The 13,588-nt window shown below is 47.8% G+C and overlaps 1 protein-coding gene across 2 annotated transcripts in view; it reads left to right on the forward strand.

The window, feature by feature from the left end:
* Window positions 1-4,478: 4,478 nt before the first annotated feature.
* LATS2 (large tumor suppressor kinase 2) overlaps window positions 4,479-13,588 on the forward strand; it is a 55,472-nt gene continuing 46,362 nt past the window's right edge. Inside the window, exon 1 of one of the 2 annotated variants that reach the window (XM_083498872.1) lies at window positions 4,479-4,765. The gene's annotated coding sequence lies outside the window, so the exon portion shown is untranslated. Of the gene's footprint in view, window positions 4,766-5,156; window positions 5,708-13,588 lie in introns of those variants that run through there. The other variant, XM_083498873.1, reaches the window with a different exon arrangement.

A 13,588-nucleotide genomic window follows, 5' to 3' on the forward strand; every position in this document is an offset into this window, starting at 1 on the left:
TCCAGAAGACACAATAAGTTCAATGGAGCTTATTCTCAGGTTAAGTGTGCATATACAGTAAAGGAAGACAGAAGTGCCTGGCATGCTCTGGTCCATGGGGTCACGAAGAGTCAGACACGACTAAACAACAAATACTGTAAAGGTAAAGGGACCCCTGACCATTGAGTCCAGTTGTGACCGACTCTGGGGTTGCGGCACTCATCTCGCTTTATTGGCTGAGGGAGCCGGCATACAGCTTCCGGGTCATGTGGCCAGCATGACTAAGCCGCTTCTGGCGAACCAGAGCAGCACACGGAAACACTGTCAAAGAAAGATAGAATTTTCTTTATGTATGCTACGACAGCAGCAAGAATACTCATCGCCAAGTATTGGAAGACACAAGATCTACCCACTCTGGAAGAATGGCAGATGAAAGTGATGGACTATATGACATTGGCTGAGATGACTGGCAGAATCCGCGATCAGGGGAAGGAGACGGCAGAAGAAGAGTGGAAGAAATTTAAAATGTATCTTAAGGACTATTATAAACTTGATGAATGTTAAAATGTCGAGGTTTTGAGAAGGAAAGGGTTACAGCGATATAAGACTAGACTGAAGGAAAGATCAATAAGATATATGTTTGACAGAACTAACTTGGAAGTTGCTGGAAAATTTTGGACATTGGGATGCAGAAAGGGGAGGTATGGGGGAGTCCGAGAAACAAGGTTTATGAAAAAAAGGTCATGAAATTATATGTGTTTGTATGTCTTTTTACATGTTTGTATTGTTTAAAAATTTTTGTAAAATCAATAAAAATTTATATATATATAAAAAAAGGAAACACTGTTTACCTTCCTGCCGGAGCGGTACCTATTTATCTACTTGCACTTTAGATAGATAGATTCTTTATTGTCATTACACTAGTGCAACATTGCACAAGTGCAACGAAATTGGATGCCATCCCTTAAAAACAACAAAAGCAAAACAACAGCAACAACCAAACAAACCACCTTCCAACCACACCCACACCCACACCCATCAAACTCCCAGGTCTCACTATCGAGTTACAGCATTCAAAAAGGCCACAGCTCTTGGATAGAAACTGTTTTTCAGTCTATTTGTCCTTGACTTGATGTTTCTATACCTCCTGCCAGAAGGCAGTAGTGCAAACAGACTGTATCCCGGGTGAGATGGATCCTGCAGGATGTTGTTTGCTTTCCTAAGGCAACGGGAACCGTACAGTTCTTCCAAAGGTGGGAGAGGGTGACCAATAATCCTTTGGGCTGTGGTTATGACCTTCTGGAGCACCTTCCTCTCCCTAGCTGTACAACTGGAGAACCAAGCACAAATACAGTATGTAAGTATGCTCTCTATGGAGCCTCGGTAGAAGGACACCAGCAGTCTCTCACTCAGATTGTTCTTTTTTAAAAGTCTGAGGAAATAAATTCTCTGCTGGGCCTTCTTCACCAGAGCAGTGGTATTTGCGCTCCAAGTCATGCCCTGATCCATAGTCACTCCCAAAAACCTGAATTCCGCCACCCTCTCCACCCGTTCCCCGTTGATATACAAGGGCTGAATGTCCGCCTTTTTTCCCCTGTAATCCACCACCAATTCCTTGGTCTTAGCCGTATTAAGAGCCAGATTGTTCTCTCCACACCAAACACAGAGCCGCTCCACCTCGTCCCGATAGGCGGACTCATCCCCTCCTGAAATGAGCCCCACCACCGTAGTATCATCAGCAAACTTGATGATTTTGTTGCTGGAGTACTTGCACTTTGACGTGCTTTCGAACTGCTAGGTTGGCAGGAGCAGGGACTGAGCAATGGGAGCTCACCCTGTCGCGGGGATTCGAACCGCCGACCTTCTGATCAGCAAGTCCTAAGCTCAGTGGTTTAACCCACAGCGCCATCCGCGTCCCTGTGTATATACAGTACTGCAGCCTTAATGAATGCGCTTGTCCCATGGCACAGCCACAGCTAGGAATTACTCTTGCACTATAACATGTCTGCTGTTTTATTTTGGGGGAGGAGTGTCTGGAGTCTGAAAAACACTGGTGTAAATCAACGGGAGTACAAATTTAATCACTGTGTGGTGTTAAAAATAAATTCTAGCCGATACTACACAGCCCCATGCATGTCTACTCAGAAGTTAAGCTCCACTGTGTGTATCCTGACAGTGTTTACTCAAAAGTAAGCCTCACTGAGTTCTATTTAACTCTTACAAGAATCCTGTGCGGTAGGTTAGGCTAAGAGGAGGAACTCTTCATGGCAGATGGAGATCTGAACCCGAGTCTCCCTGGTCCTAGTCCAGGACAGTATAGCACACAAGCTTACATCAGAAATATATTTTGTTACCAGAGATATTTTCAGTTCATGTATGTACTACTATTTTTAGGTGCCCTTTGTAAGCCAAAGAAAACACCACTGAGCAATATTCATATTTAAGCAAGCACATTGCCATGCTTCGTGGGTTAATTGCTGCAATAATTTGAAAAATGAAGATGTGCAGCATTGCTTAAATTGCAGGTATTTGATCATTACAAAATGAACTGCTTCACCCCACCACATTCTTTCAGCCCTGGAATTTTCTGAGAACCTAATGGTTTTCTTGCTCTCTTCCAAGATGGGGTTTCCTTTCAATTCCTTAATAAATTACCATATTTTTTGCTCTATAAGACTCACTTTTTCCCTCCTAAAAAGTAAGGGGAAATGTGTGTGCGTCTTATGGAGCGAATGCAGGCTGCGCAGCTATCCCAGAAGCCAGAAAGCAAGAGGGATTGCTGCTTTCACTGCGCAGCGATCCCTCTTGATGTTCTGGCTTTTGAGATTCAGAATATTTTTTTTCTTGTTTTCCTTCTCCAAAAACTAGGTGCGTCTTGTGGTCTGGTGCGTCTTATAGAGCGAAAAATACGGTATTTTCATTGACACCACTTGAAGTTTAAAATGAATACTTATGTAACTGGCAGCACAGTTGAAATACCAAACATATTCTGTTTGTGGAGTCACTTTTTTATGGAACATGGCAGTTTGGAATATTTAGGCAGTTTGGAATATCTATATTATAAGTATTAGGGCTGTAGGGTTGTATTCAACAATGTCAAACCCAGAATAGGCCCACTGAAATCAACAGGCTTAAGCTTTACTCTGGGTATGACTTTGTTGTATTTACACACAGTGAGGGACTGTAATACAATCCGGCAGTCTATGGGTAAGCTCCATGCTATATGTATGTCTTAGTTCAGTGACGGGGAACCTGTTTCCCTCCAGCTGTTGGATCCCAGCTCCCATCAGCTCCAGCCAGCAAAGCCAATGATCAAGGATGATGGGGGTTGTAGCCACTGCTAAAAAATGATACTGAGCTGTACTATGACCACTGATCTGGCCCAGAATAAGGCAGCTTTCCCCTTTCCTGGAATTGCAACCTTAATAATTATACAGTGGTACCTCGGGTTACATACGCTTCAGGTTACATACACTTCAGGTTACAGACTCTGCTAACCCAGAAAAAGTACCTCGGGTTAAGAACTTTGCTTCAGGATGAGAACAGAAATTGTGCGGCGGCGGTATGGCAGCAGTGGGAGGCCCCATTAACTAAAGTGGTGCTTCAGGTTAAGAACAGTTTCAGGTTAAGAACAGACCTCCAGAATGAATTAAGTACTTAACCCGAGGTACCACTGTACTGGTAAGCAACATTAATGTTTCTGAATATTTTTGATGATACCAATGTAAAGATATACTGTATTGTCAAAAGAATTGGTCTTAAATATGAATAGTCATTACAACTCAATGGAAAACAGTCCCAAATCTTACACTGGATGCTTGGTACTGCTCACTCTGGAATATAGCTATTATGGAGAAAATAATTTGAGATTTCGGCAAGGACCAGAACCTACAGCCACTTTTTATACGATTTGGCATTCCTTTGGGGATATATACAGTGGAACCATCATTTTCAAGACAACTCTCCTCACAAGCCTGGCAAATCTGGAACAATAGTTGATGATCTGATAAGGTTGATTGCCTTTACTTGGACTTTGATAGTTTAACTCACGTGCAACTACTGATTCTATGCGCCTATTGTGTTGTTTTTCATCTTTTATTTTTCATGTTGTTTTAACTATCCTCTCTGTTTCTTTCCGCAGGGGAAACGAGTCCTTCCTTGCAGCGGGGTCGCGGTCCCTTCCAACTCTGCAATTCTATATCCATCATTATAAAATGGAGTTAATTTTTATTTTAAAAAAAACTTTGCAAAACAGCAACAATTATTATTACCACTGTTATCCCGGTAACCAACATGGCTTAATAACGACTCGCGACCCAAGCAGACCCGCAACAGGTCCCAAGCCGCTTCTTTAACGCGCTATGTATCAGCGCAGCCGGGATCGTGCGAACAAGAGCGCGGCAGCGGAGGCGCGGGACGTCCAGCGGGGCCCCGCCCATCCCGCGCTTGACGAGCAGGGCCCCGCCCCGCCCCTTTTCTTCCCCCGCTGGAATGCTGAAGGGGAGGGAGGCGGAATGACGCCGGAGCCCGGGTCACGTGGCACGAGTGGAATGCTAACAATGTAGCGAATGTCCCAACTGTGCCCGGCCGCCGCCGCATTCGGAGCCCGAAAGGGGGAAAGGGAAGAATGGAGACGGAGCGGGGCGCTGGGGGCGGCGGCAGCAGTCGAGGCAGCGGCAGGAGGCAGCGGAGAGGAGTCACGGCGGCGGCTCCCTGATTCTCCCGCGGGCACCGAGAGAGGGAGGGGGCTGCGTGCGGGGAACCCCCTTCCCGCTCGACCAAGAAGGTAAGGGGGTTGTTGGAGGGGTGGGGCAAGGGGGCTTCCCCCTGGTGGCGCAGGCTGAGCCCTTCCACCTGCCCCTCCCGCCCCGCTCGTCGTTACTTCGCAGCTTTCCGGCTCCTTTTCTTCTTTCTTTAAAGGGGATTTTTGCAAACAGTTGCGCAGGGATTTTAGAGGGGGCGGCTTTCCCCGGGGAATCCTGAAGTTGTTCTTTAAAAGAAAAAGGAAAAGGCACCCACGCGACGCGATTTATTATTCCGGGAAGGGTAAGAGGCCGGGAGGGAGCTGGGCAATAGGCGGAGGAGAGCGGCTCTTCTTGGAAGGAGAGCGGGAGAGTTCCTCAGAGGGAGCGGCGGAGGGCAGCTGCTTTGGCCAAGAAGCGGAAAGTGGCCGCCTACTCGACGGCGTGTGCTAAGGACACGGGCCGTGCGGGGGGGGGGGGGCTTGGCAAGCCAGCAAAGCCAGGGCTGGGCGAAGATGCGGTTGTGAGAAGGGAGCCCTGTGAGCCCAGACCTCGGGGGCTCGACGGAGGACGGCGGCACGCGAAAGCATCTTCCCGTTTTCAAGGCTGCTCGGGACCAAATCCCCGCGCGGGATGGTGGCTGCCGGCAGCCCCAGAGGCGGCTGGGGTGGAGAAAGTGGTATCTGTGGCAACAGGATTTGCTGGCAAGCCGAGGGAGGGTTGGGATTCTGGCCCGCCGCTTCCCTTTTGCTTTGCTAAGTGGCGCGCTAGTTGCTGACCAGGGGGCCTCGTCGGCTAAAACTTAACGTTTTTAGAGGGTGTTGCGCAGCATGCAGAAGAAGAAGAGCGAGCGTGTTCTGGATTACTTGACGTGCCCTTGTATCTGGATTTAGGGGCTGACCTGGCCGTGGTGTCAACCGCTGGTGGAGCCAGTTGCCCCGTAAGCGTTTCCACACGGTCCCCTATGGGAGCGTTTACACGCCCAGGTAAGCCCGTTCGCGTGGGTATAGTTAGCTCGTACAGGGAGAGGTGGTTCGGGCAGTTGAGCCGACGCCGGCGTGTTGCACGCGAATGGGGCTTCTTCCGTGATAAAGGGACGGTCGGGAGAGATGCGGAACAAGATGGGCAACCCGTGGCAAATCTTAAGGTCCAAGTCTGCCTTTACGCAGCCCCACGGGGAGGGGCGTGTGCGCGTCCGCTCCTTAAAAAAAAATCAAATGTGGGATTTTGTTGTGTCCTTTCGGTGTAGAACAGGGCAATTTCTAATTCACCGCGCGCGTCCGGGTTTCATTATAATTATTATTTCGGATTAAGCCCTGCGGAGCGGCGCGCAAGAGCGTGGTTATTTTATTGTTTTTTTGAGGATGTGGCATGGAAGGGACAAGAGACGGGGCTTTCCTGCCCGGTCCTGGGCGCGATTCCTCGGAAGTTCCGCGGGGCTTGGCGCTCCAGAACCCGGTGGCGCGCTCGGGATTGCAACCTCCCGGCTTCTGGAGCGGCCGAGCGACCTTCGCTTCTTCCTCTTCCTCTTGCCCAGCGCCACACCTCCCGTGGGCTGTGGAAGCGGGGAGGAAAGAAGGGGAGGATTGCGATTCCACTTAAAGCCTTTCCAGAGAGGCCTTTGCACGGGCGCGGGGTGGGAGTCGCCGTGAGCCTGTGTGCGCCCGGCCGCTGTCGCGCTCGCCCTCTGCTACAGCGCGGCGCTCCCTCTGTTTTCGCTCGAGGCCTCTCGCGGCTCCCCGGCCGGAAGAAACCAGCAAACTTTTCCCCCAGCCCTTGAAAGTCGGACGGCGCTGCGCGGAGGGGAGTGGCGCCTTGGCCGCTTGCTCGAGTCCCAGTTCTGGGCCGGGGAAAATCTTGGAGCGGTTACCTCCGCCGCCTATATCCCTTATGCCCGGGCCTCGCCTTCCCGGCTTCTCCTCACCCGCTTTGGAGTAGATATTGGTGACCGTGTGACAGCTGAGCCCAGCCGCAGGACCTTCCTTGCTTTCCCAACGCCGGCCCCTCTGTCTTGGACAAGCGCCCTGCAACCTCTCCTCAGTGGGGGCTTGAGGGGCGCGACTGGGGCTGAAGTTTGAAGCGGGAAAAGGTTGGGGCTCGCTTTCAGCGCCAAAGCAGATCTCCAGTGTTTTCACTGCTCCTGGGCCTTCACAGGAGAATCTTGTGCATGGTTTGGGGAAAAATGGATAGAGATGTTTTTCTTTGGGGTGGGCGCACCAGGTGAGGCAGTCGCCTCAGGTGGCATGGTCTACAGCGGAAGCACATTGCAATGTCCATCTATCCCCTCCTTTTGCTGATGGAGATCTTCCCTCACCCATTCCTGGGTGGGGAGGGGGCCCTTTGTCATTTAGGGGGTCTGCCAGATGCCAATATATCTTTCCCCCCCTACCTCATAATATTAGAACTCCCCACCCGTCATCCAGTGAAGCTGAAGGGTGAGGGGAAATCCAGGATAGCCCCAAAGGAAGCAGTTCCTCACACAGCATATAACTGAGCCGTAGAAAATGTATGAATGGCCAGCAATTTGGATGACTTTAGAAGATGAGGCATATTCATGCACTATAAGGCTCTCAGTGGCTACTAGTCATAGTGACTGTGGATGCTTCCAAATACCAATTGCTAGAGGTCACAAGCAAGAGTGCTGTTGTGCTTATGTCCTGCTTGTGGGTTTCTATGGGCAACTGGTTGGATATTGGGAGAGCAAAATGCCGGGCTAGATGCGCCTTTGGCTGAGCCAGTGGTGCTCTTCTTACATTCTTAGAACATTTTCACAAATGACATTTTATTGCTACAGTTTCTACCACACTAATCTAGATGCAAATCCGATATTGCTGTGAGAAATTTGGCTTTAAAATTGTCAGCCTTTTACTTTCCATCCCACATTAGTTAGCAGGAGAGAGGACCAGAGAAGAGGTTCCTTTGCAGATTTTTGAGAGCGAGACATCAGTGTGTGCTAGAAGTTGAGGGGGGAACCTAGCTTCATCAGGTCAGGTGACTAGCCATGGAGACATGGGTGGTGGGAAGCAGTTGATGGCTTGGGTCTATTTCTTTTTGGCAGATGCATTTTCAGACAATCATTTTCTTTCCTTCTATCTTTCACCACCACTTTTTCTCCCAAGTTACAAGGATGTTAGTAGTTTCAGAGGACTCTTATCATTCTTATAGAGCACTCTGGGAGTTCTCACTTGAAACAGACAAGCAAAATGCTGCTGATAACATTTTCATCTCTTGTGAAGGCTCTCTAGGAAAGCTCAATCCATGATAACTATCTTAGGCAGAATGCATAAAGAAAGCTAATTCTTCCGCAGTTTCAGTTGTTCTTTATGCAGATTTCTGCGTACTGGTAACTTGAAAGTTACACAATTAGCAGTTTGTCCAGCAATATTTTTTTTTTGCTGTTTTGCAGAATTGTAGCAATTGTTATTATGTGGGATATTAAGCAGTGCTGAATTGTTCTTTTAAAAAGAGAGATTCATTATGCTCTGTGAAGTTCTGTAATAAAGGAACTTTTGACAGTTGCAATTTGTATCGGCACTCCTATATTGCAGGTTTATTTGTGTTTGCAGTGTTGTGTTGCATAGCTTGGGCTGCATATATGGCTGATATTTCCAGGGTTTCCATGTTAAGAGCATATGCTGCATCTGTGGGCAGATTATCCTGGGCCAAATGGGATGTCTTTAGGGACATGTGGGAATGGCTCTCAGCCCATGATTCTGCATTTGTTTGTACATATTGAGGTCACGCTGGGACAACTGGGCTCTTGCCTTTCTCTTTTTCATCTGAGCTCTCACGAAAATTGTGTAATCCTCTTCTTATTCCACATGTCTAGCATACTAGTGACTATAGCGTAGGAGCAATTGGTGTCATGGGTAACTCGTCTGGCAAAACATTGCTGTGTTGCACAATTGAACGGCATATTGATAGAGATGGGGATTGAGGGTGTTGAAAAAGACCAACTATGTGGAAATGAAGTCACCGGGGTATGTATGTGCCTCACCTTTTTAAACCAGGGAAGTGGATCAGACAGGTAACAAAGACCAGCAGTCTCTTCCTATTCTGCATAACCAGAACAATGGAATCTGTCTGTGCTGTGTCCTAGTCATCACCTGTACATTTACCACAGACAAGCAAATTTTCCTTTACACACAGTGTGTTTCAGTTTTGCGTTGGACTGGAAACTGAAGAATTCCCCATGCAGACAGTCCTTACTGAACCCTTTATCCTTTATGGGCTGCAATTGCTCACCAACCCATGCTTCATTCCCAAGCATGGTAGACTGAATTCCCCACCTATCACTGCCTATCTCCTCAATAGCACTATTTGGTTGGCTTTCTGTTTGCTGTACGCTGATGGTGTAATAATAATAATAATAATAATAATAATAATAATAATAATAATAATAATACTGTAGCATCAGGCAGTACTTCTCTTGCCCCTTTTATCACCTTTGCTGTTCTTGAGCAGAAGATGCTAGTACAAAAAAAGTGGTAGGACTTTTCTATGGTTCACCAGCGGACCATCGCTGGTGCGTGTGTGTGATAGAACCATATAGACAGAATTCATTGATAAGTGCGATAACTCCACATCACAGAAATCTAGCGATAACAGTACGTCCACTGAGTTGTAAGAAACAGAGCAGTGCTAGTCTGTTTTATGGCCATTGTAAAACGTTATCCACAGTGTTTAATTTCACACCCCAAGGTCATGTGCCTGGATTTACCTCTTTGTTCCCCAATATTAATCTGCTGCAAATAAGTTATTAAAGCTTGGAGACACCCAAATGATATTGGAGCTCATTTGTGTGTCAAGGACAGTGCATGCAATTTGATGTGTAATTTGAGGGAGAGTCACTGCCCTGAAGAGCTTAATGTCTAGACTAATAAGATTGACAGATAGCTCATGTATGCTTGAGTAAAAGTGCATAGAGCACCAGAATAATCTGTTCATATTCTCCGGTGCTTGAAATCCCTGCAGCTATTGGCAGAGTAAGGGGGACTTTCCCCTTTGTCTCATCTCACTGCTCGGGAATCTGGAATCATAGTTGGACAAAATATGCCTCCTCTCCCAAGCAGAGCCATATTTTACTCCCACTCTCAGAGGTCTTGGAAGGAAGAAAAATTACTTAATCTTGTTTTGCACACTCCTTTTAGAAACTTGGGTTATGATATTTCTGAGGTGCCTGAGAAATTTGGCTGCAGGAAAACCTGACTTTGGAAACTGCTATGGCCTGATTTACGCAAGCAGCAAGGTGGCATCTCTTTGGAAATGCACATGTGTTTGCCGTGCTGTTGCAACCCCACTTTCAGGCATTTTGCTATGGGATGGCAAAAGTCTATAGAACTGCATGGTGAGCCTCCTTACACAGAACATGGAGCAGCCTCCACTCAGTTGCCATTCAAGAAACAACTATGCTGTCGCTTGTGTCAGTTCTGAGAAGTGTTCCAGTGTTTTGCCAACTCCGAACATCTCCACACATGCTTTTCAAAAAAGTGAGGGGCAGGTGATCTGTATTCTGGACAAAGGCCTTGTTTTAAGGAATGTGACCCTTTCGTTGTTAGCCATAAAGTGCATGAGTGCAGTTAGCAGTGTTTCACTGATATTTGTTGCCTTTTTGCACTGAAAATGTAGGAGATCATGACGCACGACAGATGCAGATGGAGTGTTGGTGTCTAGGTTTTGCTTTGTTCCCTCATTCCTAGTTATGTGAGAACTCAAGTTTATGGTTCAGTTTTAATGCTGCAGTCTGAAGCACGAGTGTGGGAAACAGCCTGTAGAGATATATACATTGAAGCTAGGATGCAAGGAATATGTATGCGTTGTAGATAATTGTGCCTTCTCTGCAACTTCAGGTTCTTCTCGCTGTCAAACGCAACCGTTCTGCTCTTTAAACAGAAGCTAAAGCAATTGCTGCAGTGACAAATGAAAGTTTCATCCACATGCATGGTTCTCCTTTCTGTTTCTTCTTTAGATTAACTGCACAGTTTACTGTTCCCTCACTTGCTCATCTCAACCTTTTGGGATCCTAGCCCAAGTACGAACCTTTGCAGGAGAATTTGCCTGTTCCTTGAAGGTTACTGCACCCCTATCTGTAATGTTGTGGGCCAGGAAAAGATAACAGGAGTGTGATATGGCATTATTTCAGTAGCTGCATCAGTATTCCTTTGTAAAGCCTGCAGTTCCTGGATGTTCCATGCAGGGACAGGAGAAGGAACAGCCTATATCTCAACAAGGCCCCCAAAAACCTGTGCTGATGAGCCTTAAAAGAAATATTAAAAAACAAATAGGAGAAACAGTTTGAAAAATAAGAAATCAAATATTCGAGGGCCCCCAAGGGGATCAGAATCTCATGTTAATAAAACCCACACTTTAATGTAAGCAGTGATACTTTTCTTGATTTGCTTTTTCAAAGGAAGAATGGATGAAGTTACCACCACCTTGTAAATGTAAAAAACTGATGGGGAGACACTTTGCTCTTTGGTGGTGAGCTTTGCTTTTGGTCTGTAGTAAAGCCCCAGTGGAATCTGGTTTGGATTTTGAATCTGGGTTAAGTTTCTAGTTGCTGCGCTATTTTCATTCACCGCGGGTATTTGATTCATTTTATTTCCGTGCTACTTTCCATTCAGATGAATCCCAAAGCGGCTTACAAGTAATAAACAACGGCAGCATAGTGAAATGTAACAGAACATCACAAATGCAGCATATAAGTCATATGAAATAATTAACAAATCATCAGTAAAACCTAATATTTCACTCTCTTCGGGTTAATTCAATCCCTTTTTTCAATCTTCTTTTCCCTTTCACCTTGATTCTTTTTCCATATCCTCTCCAAATATTTTGAGAAATATTTTTTTTGGGGGGGGGACGGGCCCTAAGCTGTTCACGAAGTAAAAATAAATAAATAAATTCATTGGAGCTAAAATACTAACAAAATGAAAATACATTGCTGCCGGTAAAAACCCTGATGCAAAATACCAAGCCATGGGGGATAGACAATCGCCCTCTGTATAGGGGCAGGTCCGTGCCTCTGTTGGCATCGTCTCGAAGACTGTCTGTTTGCATGCGGCTCTGGAGAATGAAGAAACCCACTGTCAGGGAACTGCCATCGGAGGAACAGGCGGAGGGGCTCAGGGAGGAAGAAAGAGACTCAACAGCTGAGGCAGGAACCAGCAAGGGGAGGAGTGAATCTCTGAGGGAATGCGAGCAGGAGGGAGGGCTCAGAGACGCTTCCAGCGAGAACAGTGGGGAGGTATCTGAGGCGCCCATGGGGAGACCCACGCCTCGCCGGAAACTGTCACGCCGTGAATCCAGGAGACGCGTTTCCGTCAAGGAGCTTCTTTGCTGGAAGCGCTTCCGCCGGCAGCCACTGTCAGACTCTACGAGTGACTAGAGCAGACATGTCTGAGGAGCTCTGTCACGCACAGAGGTTTGTGGAGCCGCACAAACTCTGAGGGAGTACGCTTTTACGCACAAGCAGCTAATCATCCCATCATAGCAGTCTGACAGTCTCTGTACGCTGCCTGTGCAGGAGAAAGCATCATAAGCGACCCAGCCGGCACCGGAGGAGCAGGGGTTGGGACTGGTCCAAGCTTGGAAGAAAGATACCGAGCGTTGGAAGTCCAACTTGCGTTGCAGACGGCGAGGCTTGAGGAGAGGAGGGCGCAGGATGCAGACCAAAAGGGGAGAGTCACTCAGTTCCCCAGAAAGGTACCAGGATTGGTGCAGAAGTTTGGGGGGGACCCCAAGGATTACCATGCCTTTAGGACAGAGATGCAATATGCCCTTAATGTGCAGTTTGATGAGTTCCCTGATGAGGAATCGCGAGTTGCCTTCGTAATTGGGCACCTTGAGAAGGGGGCGCGGGACTGGGTTCGACCCCTAATGGCAACGCACAATGACGTCCTAAAGGACACGATGAAGTTCTTTCGTGCAATGGATATCATGTTTTCCAGCGATATAGAGGAAGGGGTGGTGCGCAGGCAGCTAATGGCTTGCAAGCAGGGAAGCCGATCTGTCCGTGAGTACTGGACTGAATTTACCATGCTGGTACACAGATTGGGTTGGGATTTATCGGCGGCACCCATTCAGATGTTATTTGAAGAAGGTCTTTCTTCGGCTGTGAAAGATGAACTGTCCCGGAGCCCCAGGGCGGTGTCTATGGATCAGCTGACCAAATCTGCGCTGACCATAGGAGCGCGCCAGGAGGCGAGAGCCTTGGAGAGGCGGGAAGGGAGAGGGGAACGTTGGAAGGAGTTCCGCATTCCAGACATTCCTGAGCCAGCTTTCCCGCCTGCAGAGCCGATGGAAATCGGAACAGCGCGCGCGCGCGCATTTTCAAAACCCAGTGAGGGGGCTAAGAAGGAGGGAAAGGGCGCCCGGAAATGCTACCTCTGCCAACAGCCAGGCCACTTTGCCAGAGTCTGCCCCCAGAGGAAGGAATGGCAAGGGATGGTGGGAGCTGTTGAGGGAGGAGAGCAGGGAGAAACAGAGCAGGTAAAAGCCAACGCCTGGTTGCCACAGTCGGGGCACTGCAGCCAGGCCAAAGAGCAGTGAAAGTGCCCGTGCCAGAAGCACCTCAACCTGCTTTAGTGATTGAAGTGTCGCTAGAGCTGCAAAATGGACACCCCCTAAAAATAAAGGCGCTGTTGGACTCAGGCAGCTCCTGCAATTTTATGAGCAAGGAGTTTGCTGCTGAACACCAGATACAGACTATCCCTTTAAGCAACCCCCTGCAGGTGACCACGATCGATGGCAGGGAGTTGTTGGGAGGAGGAGTCAGCTTGCAGACCGTCCCAATGATAATGAGGGTGGCAAGGCACACAGAACTGATAGCGTTTAATGTGGCCACCTTGGGAGGCGCTCCCATTATT

Source organism: Podarcis liolepis, assembly GCF_965112155.1.
Source record: "Podarcis liolepis genome assembly, chromosome: 4".
Taxonomy (NCBI): domain Eukaryota; kingdom Metazoa; phylum Chordata; class Lepidosauria; order Squamata; family Lacertidae; genus Podarcis; species Podarcis liolepis.